At 40.0% G+C, this 10,483-nt stretch overlaps 1 pseudogene; it reads right to left on the reverse strand.

Annotated features, from left to right (window-relative positions):
- Positions 1-7,078: 7,078 nt before the first annotated feature.
- Positions 7,079-8,164, reverse strand: LOC138176157 (embigin-like; annotated as a pseudogene).
- Positions 8,165-10,483: the final 2,319 nt, after the last annotated feature.

Raw genomic sequence — 10,483 nt, forward strand, 5'->3', positions numbered from 1 at the left:
AGCTGCTGAAGGAAAGAACTCGGATGGCTAGGGAGTCAGCTGGTTTGCCTGAGGATTCTTCTGTGTCACAGCACTCAGAAGAGCAAACTGGAGGGACTCATGTGGTCCAGGAGCAAGCTACTGTTCATGTAGCTAAAAGGAAGCAAAAAACTAGCAGAACGAATGTGCATGCAGCTTTTGTACAGGCTGGGCAGAGTTGCCCTGACAGCTTCCAGGAGAATGTGTGTGAGGAGAATGGAGCAAGGTTAGATGAAGAGTCTTCTAATGCAGAAGCTCTCCCCATACAAAGAAGAAGACAGGAGAACCACCGAGGCAAAACAGAGTCCAGGGAGATAATTGAGGATTTCACTCAACAGGAGATCACTGATATATTGAGTAGATTCACCCAAAGAATGGGGGAGTCTTTAGTGTCTTGGATAGTAAGAATCACCAATGAAGGCACCGGAGGAATAACACTGGACAGTGAGGACTGTTTAAAATTCATAAGTATCAGTCAGAATCCTTTTGTACACCAGGCTTTTAGGGATCACGATATGCAAGGAGGAAGTAACAAAACTAATCTTCTAGCTTTAGCTGCAGAAGGATGCAAAAAGCAATATCCGACTGAATCTATGTGGCCTAGGGGAGACAGACCCTGGTACTCACTTAGAGACTGTATGAGAAAGCTAAAGGAGGAGGTAATGAAAACTGCTATCCTGATTGGAGATGCAAATGGATATTATGATACCCCCTTAGGAGTTCCTCATAGAAATATAATAGTGAAGACGGCTCCTCCTGCATATAAGGACCTAATTCTGACTATTAATTGGAGAAATAGGGCACCCTCTTTCAGAGGTGCTGGATAAGATTTCACAATTAAGCGATTTAGGGGAATGGGAAAAAGACAAATTGCCTTGAGAGAGAAGAGTAAACAGCCAGAGGATTCAGAGACAAAATAGACCAACAAGAAGGGAACTGTTTACTGCTCTATTAAGAGCAGGGGTGGACTTCAGAAGAATAGATGGTATTCCAACTGAAGAGATGCATAAGCTGTACCAAGAAAAGGTACTTAGCATTAGAATGAACAGGGAAGCAGGAACCACCCCTGCAGGTATTTCTGAATCTGAATCTTTGTAGCCAAGTTTGCCCCACCTTCAGGGGGAATAGGAGATAGGCCAAGCCCCAGCCCAGATAAAAGAAATATGCAGAAGAGATTGCAGACCCCATATTGGTTTAACAATATATTGGAAGAATGGATCAACTACTGTGACTAGGGCACTGCTTGATACTGGGGCTGAGGCCACACTTATCTATGGAAACCCTGATAAGTTTAAACATGGAACTCCTATTACCATCACAGGTCTAGGAGGCACTGAAATATCAGCCAGAAAAGTTAAAATAACAATGAAAATTGGGCAATTACCTAAGAAGGAATATACTGTGGTTGTTGTACCCATTCCTGAATTCATCATTGGAATAGATGTATTGAGAGGCATGACTCTGAATTTTACCTGAAGGAAGATACCAATTTGCTGCGAGGAAGATAGGAATTAATACAGTTTTAGTGGGAAAACTAAAAATGGACCCAACCACTTTACCTGAACCTTCTGAAGTAATTACTTTAAAACAGTATTGTGTGCCAGGTGGGCAAGACGAAATTACCACTAATATAAAGGAATATGTTGAAGCAGGAGTGTTAGTCCCTACAATCACAAGATGGAATAATCCTGTCTGGCCAGTAGGAAAATCAGATGGGACATGGAGAATGACTGTGGATTATAGACAGTTGAATAAGGTGACTCCTTCTTTGTATGCTGCTGTTCCAGATACCATCACCTTAATAGAAAGGATCCAGAAATATGATGGGACTTGGTATGCAGTTATTGACTTGGCAAATGCCTTCTTCACCATCCCAATAGACCCTAAACAATGGGACCACTTCACTTTCACTTGGCTGATGGGGGAGGGGGAGGGGTTTATGGGTGGTGCCAGGGTTGCTTTGAATGAATATGTATAAGCTTGATATTGGGATTACCGTATAAGGCCATAAATGTAAGACTGCGTTGTGATTGGCTTAGATTTGGTACCATATAAGGCCATAAATGTAAGACTGCGTTGTGATTGGCTTGGATTTGGTATATAAGCCCTCGCGTGAAAGAGCTCGCGGGCTTACCATGTAATCGCAGAAGAATAAACCACCCCGCTTCATTCCTCCGCCTTCTGTTTGGTGTTTTTCCCCGTGAGGGGCCGGTGACGACCGAAGACCCAGGATGGGTAAGTGAGAGGGCCGTGGGGCTAGTCGCCGGGATCTGTTGCAGGGGAATCACTCCCCCAACACTTGGCAGGGTAGACAATATACTTTCACCCGCTTGCCACAAGGGTACATACATAGCCCCACTATTTGTCACAGGATTGTGGCTGAACAGTTGGATGAATTAAAGCTACCTGGTGTACAGCTTATCCACTACATTGATGATATCATGATACAGGGAAAATATGTGAAAGTAGTGGAAAGGAGTTTGACCCTTCTAATTGAGCATATGAAAAGTAAAGGGTGGGAAATTAACCCTGCAAAGGTTCAAGGACCAGCTCAAAAATGTGAAATTTTGGGGTATACAATGGAACAAGGGGCTAAGGGAGATTCTGCCTCAAGCCCGACAAAAGATTCAGGATTTTCCTACCCCTACCAATAAAAAGGAGGCCCAAAAGTTCATAGGATTGTTTGGATACTGAAGGCACCACATTCCACATTTGGGACAGATTTTAAAACCTTTATATAGAGTCACACGGAAGAAATATGAATTCGATTGGGGACTTGAGCAGAGTAAAGCTTTTGAAGAAGCCAAGGCTGCCATACAATTGGCCCTAGATTTGTGGCCCATGCAAAATGGTCCAGTGGAATTGCAAGTGACTGTACAAACTGGAGCTTATGGCAAAAACAACAAAGAACAAAGCCAAAATGTACCTTTGGGATTTTGGTGTAGGAAACTCCCTTCATCTGGAGTCCAGTACACACCTTTTGAAAAGCAGTTGTTAGCTGCATATTGGGCTTTGGTGGAGACTGAACAACTGACTCTGGGCCATGAAGTGATATTAAGACCTGGAATCCCAATTATGACCTGGGTAATGAGTACCCCAGCCTCTCACAGAATTGGACATGCCCAAGAGGCTAGTATAATCAAATGGAAGTGGTATATTCAAAAGAGTGAAAACAGGCAAAAGCGGAGTCTCTGCTCTGCATGAATCTATAGCAAACATAGAAATTGAGAGGAATGACACACCCCCTGAGCCAAAGCAGCAGTTGGTACAGTCCACTGTAAAATGGAATGAGGGATATGATGTATTAATTGAGGAACAAAAGAGACATGCATGGTTTACTGATGGGACAGCAAAATATTTGGGGCAAAAAAGACATTGGAAAGCAGTGGCCTATAACCCATGCACTAGAAGGACTTTGGAAAGTACTGGGATAGGTGCAAGTAGCCAATATGCTGAACTTATGGCAGTATATCAAGCCATCAAAATAGAACAAGGAGGACAGTGATTCACTGATTCATGGGCAGTAGCTAATGGGTTAGCTACATGGATGCCCATGTGGAAAAATGAAAATTGGGAAATTCATGGCAAACAAATCTGGGGCAAAGAATTTTGGGAAGATGTCTGGAACATGTCTTTGGTCACTGACTTGTCAGTTTTTCATGTAGATGCTCATGTGGCCCTCACCACACCAGAACATGAATACAATGCTCATGCTGATCAACTGGCAAAGATTGCTACTGAAAATATTGTCCCTACTGTGGCAACAACTGATGATCCGGTATTAGCAAAATGGGTCCACCAAACAGCAGGCCATTTGGGGGTCCAGGCCACACACCAGTGGGCACAAGATCGAGGTATTAGTATCTCTCATTCACTGTTAAAACAGATAGCAGAAGAATGTCATATATGTCAATTGGAAAAGAAGTGAACTGTTCCTCGGGTAGTAACTGGAGAGATAGCAAGAGGAAAAGTCCCAGCCCAAATCTGGCAAATAGATTATATTGGTCCACTACCACTGGATAAAGCATGCAGATTTATATGTACTTGTGTTGACACCTATTCAGGTGTACTAGTAGCTTGTCCTTATAAGAATGCAACCCAGAAAAACACTTGTAAAACTGAAGATCTCATAAGTCTATATTATGGAACCCTAATGCAGATTCAAAGTGAACATGGGTCACATTTCAAAGGCAATGAAATGAAGAAGTATTGTATACTAAACAATATAGAATGGATATGTCATATTCCATATTATCCAGAAGCATCTGGGTTAATTGAAAGAATGAATGGATTACTGAAAGAACAGTTGAGGAAGTTAAGTTCCAATAATTCACATCAACATTGGAAGGATAATTTGTTCATGGCTCTGTGTAATTTGAATAATAGACCATTGGGAGGAAGTACACCTCTAGCCAGAATGATGACCCCCAATCTGCAAATTAGAAGACAACAAACACACAAGATCCCAAATATTGAGTATTGGACCTTGAGGCCAGATGTCCCAGCACTGTACCCAGGACCACCTGGTTCGGTGGGGTTTGATTTACATTGTTTAGAGGACTTTTGGTTGGACAGAAAAGAAATAAGAAAAATCTCCACTGGAATATGCATAAGAATCCCTAAAAATCACTTTGGACAGATTTTACCCAAATCAGGATGAGCAGCTCAAGGAATACATGTATTGGCTGGAGTAATAGATTCTAATTATCAAGGAGAAATTGTTGTAACATTCCAGAATTTAGGTTAAGGGGCCATACAGATTCACAAAAATTATAGGATAGTTCAAGTGATTATCATTCCTTGTAAAACAATACCACTTGTAAAAACTGACCCTCCTTCCAAAATAACTGTCAGAGGAACTGAAGGATTTGGTTCTACTGATAGAATAAAATCAGGAGCTAAAGTATGGGTAAAACGGAAGCCAGATGATGTTCCAAAGGCTGCAGAGATTATAGCATATGGGAGGGATAACACTGTAACTATTGTTTATTCTGGAGAAGATTACAAAATTGTACCCTTAACTCATTTATTCTACCGTGAGCGAGGCTACAATAGTCTGGTTATTGTCTCTTTGCTTCTTCTTGATTTTTTTGTTTGTTCACCTTGTTTGTTAGATTTGTTTCCACAGGCTTGGTACCCTCCATCTGTAGATGCCTGATAGCTTAAGCTGGATGTCACTCCCTGTCTGCAACTGTGATGTGTCACCCTTTAACCTGGCATCAAGCATATTAAGAACTGATCTCTCAAATGGGACCCCTTAGGACAGGGACAGCTCTACATCCGATTTCAGCAGCAAGTAGCCATAGAAGAAGAGATATTCACCCCTTACCACAAGATTTTGGGGTCCCATTTGTTCAGGGTGGGGGGAATGATGGGGAGCCTGTGCTCAAGACCCACCCTAAAATATGGTTTTCTGTGTTTATTGTGTGCTATTCTTGTTATATGGTTGTGAAATTTTGTTGACACCAGTTATTCCTACTGTATTTTTGCCAAGTAAGGGACATGAAAGATCTTGGGGCCAAATGTAAGGGTTATGGGATTTAAAGTTCTTCCATGCCCCATTGGACTTGCTGACGTAGCAGGAAGGGGCAGAGCAAGAGGAAGCGGAAGCCAAACTAGAGTTCCTGTGGTGGCTGGTGGTGGTGGCGACGGTGGCGGCAGCAGCAGAGGCAGCGGCAGCGCGAAGCCCTTTTTGAGTTAGCCAGAATTTCTGCTAAGGACTCCTGCTGAGGACTGCCAGGGGCCGGAGCTGCTGGGAGCGTGCTTCCTGGACGCTGGGTGGTTGCTGTGAGTGGGGAGAGGAGGACCTTTGCCTGAGGTAGCCTGTTCTGTTTTAAAGGCTTGAAAATGTGGGTGATTTCTACTTTATCTACCTGTGCCAATGTCATAACTACTCTGATGGCTTTCACTTTCTGGTTTTGGGACTCAGTCTTTTGGTATCTTAATAAATTTTCTAGTTTATTCCCCCATATGGCAAGCCTGATGTATTTTGTGATGGATAATTATATCAGCATATCTGTAATCTCCATAGGCATTGTGAATATGGCATTGCTGATACACATGCTTATGTATACCAAGATTTATGGATAAAATGTTATTTTTCTTTAAATGGGAAATAGGCTATAATCTTTTTTACAAAGGAAGAAGGCATTGCTTGCCCAAATAGGGATGGGGATATGATCTGAACTGTACCTGTGATTTCCCTGGTATAAAGAATGCTGTATTAAAGAATCCCTTTCTACCAATGGGATGTTAGCACTTTCTATGCAACTCAACCATTTAAGGAGTTGCCTAGACTGCTGAGAAGTTGGGCAATTTGAATGGGGTCCATTATTCATTAGGGATAGGAACTGAAACTTGATCTTCCTGGACTCAAGGCCATTTCTCTAGACAGTGTGATATGCTTCCTCTCTTAACTTAATAAAATAAATCTTCATTAAGAGTGACCCTTTACTATATATATTTCCCAATAGGCATCCTACATTTTGTTGTCCCTTCAAAAATATTTCAATTTTTTTTATTAAGACACACAGTAAAGGCTCTTCTTTTTATGATATCTTTGGTTTTTGCTGCTGTTCTTTTTTTTAATGCACAAGTATCTATTAAGGACTTTTGCTGGCATCTGTTTGGTGTGTTCTTTGAAGACTAGCATAAAGTTAAGATTTTTATAACACTGGAGAACACCCTGTTGGGCATCATTTTACTATAAAAAAAGTTAATATCTGCATATCCAAATAGTAATAATACTTCTGCTTTTCACTAATATTGCGAAATAATCAGCATGGAAATTTTCCTGCAACCCTGGAATATACTATATATACTAGCATATTCTATGAAATAGTATATGCTATTTCCGAAGTTAATTCATTGAACACAGGGATGGCATCATGTTTCTATTGCATGGTATTCTTTAAAGCAACAACAACAACAACAAAACATATACTCTTAAAAGAAAGTATAAACAATCTTGAAATGTGCAACTGTGAACACAGCTTCCCAGGACTCTTCATTATTAAAAGATTTTTCTTTTGTTGGCTTGAAATTTCCTTTAATTGGAGCATTAATTCACAGTGACTTCACTCTTTCTGTGCCTAGTTCTTTGGTTATTCTTGTATACTCCATTGTGATCTTCTGATTTTGGCTGCTAAGCTTCTTCAAAATCTTTTCCACTTTCTGAGGATGTCTGTCTCCTTTTGGTGTATAGCTCACAGAGAAAAATACCAGTTGCTAAAATAACAACTTCAGCAGTTACAGCAAGAAATGGATTCAGTAGCACCAGGTAGCTTAGCACTTTGAGGCTCTGCTTTCCTTCACTCTCCCCTAGGAGGAATATTGCGTGGCACGAGTATAGTCCACTCTCTTTTGATTGAAGGTGCTTTATCTTAACTTTTGTTTCATTATGTTTGGATGGTAGAATTTCATACTTGTTTTTCATTGTAAGATCAATGGGAACCTTTTGACTTCCAATACTACTATACCACATCCACTCCAAAGGGACATTGTTTTTACTGTTACAATTCAAGACAGCAGAATTCACCATTGGTAATTCTTTTGTATAAATTTCAGGAACTTTAAAGTGAAACGTGCCCCTTTGTTCATTTATCCTTTCAAAAACACAAGAGTAGCTGTCCACATGTATTTTATCAGTGACCATCAACCTGATATGAGCTTGCATGATATTTTCAAATACTCTTACACCACTTGTTGTATTGATCCTATAATCACCTTTTTTCCCAATATGCATACACAAATGGTGGATGCCTGGTGGTACTGAAGTTACATTTTAGTTCTATGCTAGTAGGGTTTCCTATTGTCACGTTTTTTTCCACGACAGCATCAGATGTTTCTATCACTAACAGGGTCGCCTCCATAGGAATTAAGTCTGGGTATGATGAACTTGTCACATTTTCCTTGCCCATTTCTGCCGTTCCTTCAGTGACAACTTGAATTGTAAAATCTGCATTGTGTTAGTGCCTTTAGAAAAGCACAGGAAGACCACGAAAAGGAAGATACTGAGGGACAGAGCCCCTAGCGAAGAGCATGTGGTGCTGGTTAACGCACTGCAGCGTACGTTTGGTGAGACCCGGGAGGCAGGCGAGGCTGCGCTCCCCACTTCTGTGGGTCCGGCTGAACTGGAGAGAGTCATTCTCTAGCTCCCCCCCCCTCTCATGGAACAAAATGGTCAGCAGTTTGTCAGCAAGGAAGTGTAAGTGTGAGTTCATAAATTCTTTATCTGAAGATAAAGAATTTTTACATGGTGGGTCCTTTGGTGTTGTGATAGATCAATCCTAAGTCTTTCACAGTTTATTATTATTGCAGTATTTATGTCACTTTGTAGATTGTCCTTTTGGTTCTCCAATTCAGTTTGTACCAGGTCATGTAAGTCTTCCTGGGGTTTTCGTGAAACCATCTCCTTTATGGTTTCTTAAAGCAAAATAATATTCCATCATATTCTTATACCATAACTCCTTTAAGCCATTTTGTTAAACTTTTCTCTTTAAACTCTACTTAGAACACTTTGGTTAATGGTGTCTCCCTTCTCTTTTGCTGACTTCTCTGAGTCTCTCAATTTAACTCTCACATAAATTAAGACTTATCACTGAGACAAATGTTTCTAAGGATTTTCTTCTTCAATCAGAAGAGATATTGAGAAACACTACATTAAAAATGTTTTAACCTCATCCCAGCATTCTTCTGTTCTATGCACATAATATTAATGGGTAGACTTCTTGGTCAACCTACAAAATGGAAGAAGAGACATCATCTCTGATCCTCATGACTTCTCAAATCTCTCCCAAATAAGTATTTGCAAGAGGTAATTGCAGCTTTTACCAGACTCTAAGACAATAATCTTATGGAGATATCTCATAGATAATGACCTAATTGCAGAGAAAGCTAATCCCTAACCTGATCTCTAAATCCCTAAACCCCAATGGGAAGTCTAGCAGGGATTTTGTTCAGTTATTTTCTTTCTTTCTTTCTCTTTTTCTTTCTTTTTTTTTTGCCTTTTGGAGGGCAATTGGGGTTAAGTAACTTGCCCAAGGTTACATGGCTAAATTTTTTTTTTTGTGCATGTGTTAAGTGTCTGAGGCCAGAACAGAACTCGGGTGCTCCTGACTCTGGGGCCAGTGCTTTACTCACTCTGCCACCTAGCCACCCTCAATGATTTTCTTGAAAACTCCTTTGCTGCTACTAAATCTATCAGCTAAATCTTCCTCCTCTTCTCTTATTCCCATTCCACTCTTCTGAGGCAACAAAACAGAAGAATTCAATTCTGCTCCTGCCCACACCTTGTGTGGAGAAGGTGGAGATAGAGGAAAATGGAAAGCCTGTTTTGACCAGGGTGGCAATATCCTTGCTATAGCGCAATAGTTCTCAGACAGAGAAAAAAGAAGCAGAAGGAAATGGGCAGGGCACCACTGTGTGTGTAGTAGCATTCCCCCAGCCCTGAAGGAAAGGTCACTGTTGATCCAGTTTTATACTGCCAAAAGACATTTTGGGCTGAGATAGTGAAAAGTGTAGAAAGAGGCTGAGAGAGCTTTGATGCCCAGCCCTTGGGTAATCTTCCATCAAAGAGAAAGAAAAAATAGGGGGTGGGGTGGGAGAGGAGATGAAATTACTAAAGATCCAAGTAAGAAGAAAATTCAGTTTAAAACCTTGAATATTAGTAGATAAATCAACGGGGGAGATATTAATAACAGAACTAGCCTTTGTGTCATCTAAAGAAGCCCAAACATCTACAGATAAATATTGTAAGACTAAGGAAAATGATCAACATCTGATGGGAAAGAAGACATTATAGATTCATTTTTTTAGTATTTATATAACACTTTATTAATTTATTTATTTTTAGTTTTCAATATTAATTTCCACAAGACTTTGAGTTCCAAATTTTCTTCCCATCTCTCCCCTACCTCCACCCCAAGACAAGGTGCATTGATTACTCTTTCTCCCAATCTACCATCCCTTCTATCACCCCTCTCCCTTCTCTTCTCCCTTTTCCTTCTGTTTTATTGTAGGGCAAGATAGATTTCTATATCTCATTGCCTGTATATCTTATTTCCCTGTTGAACTAATAAATAAAACTAAGAGCTAAATTTCACATTTCAAAAAAAAACGATAAAAAGAATAATACTTTAGTCAATTTGATTAAAAAAAAGAAAACCAAATTAACAGTATCAAAATTTAAAAGTGTGAATTTGCCTCCAGTGAGGAGGAAATTAAAATAATAATTAGAAATTATTTTGCCCAATTGTATGCCCACAAATTTGACAACCTTAGTGAAATGGATGAATATTTAAAAAAATTTAAATTGCCTAGATTAACTTAAGAGAAAGTAAAATATTTAAATGACCCCATGTCAGAAAAAGAATTTGAATGAGTCATAAATGAACTTCCTAGGAGAAAAATCTGCAGGGTCAGATGCATTTACAAGTGAATTCTATCAAACATTTAAAGAACAATT

The sequence above is a fragment of the Petaurus breviceps genome, unplaced genomic scaffold, assembly GCF_028583685.1.
Source record: "Petaurus breviceps papuanus isolate PSGF00001 unplaced genomic scaffold, PetGlider_PUasm1.0 81691, whole genome shotgun sequence".
NCBI classification, from domain to species: Eukaryota; Metazoa; Chordata; class Mammalia; order Diprotodontia; family Petauridae; genus Petaurus; species Petaurus breviceps.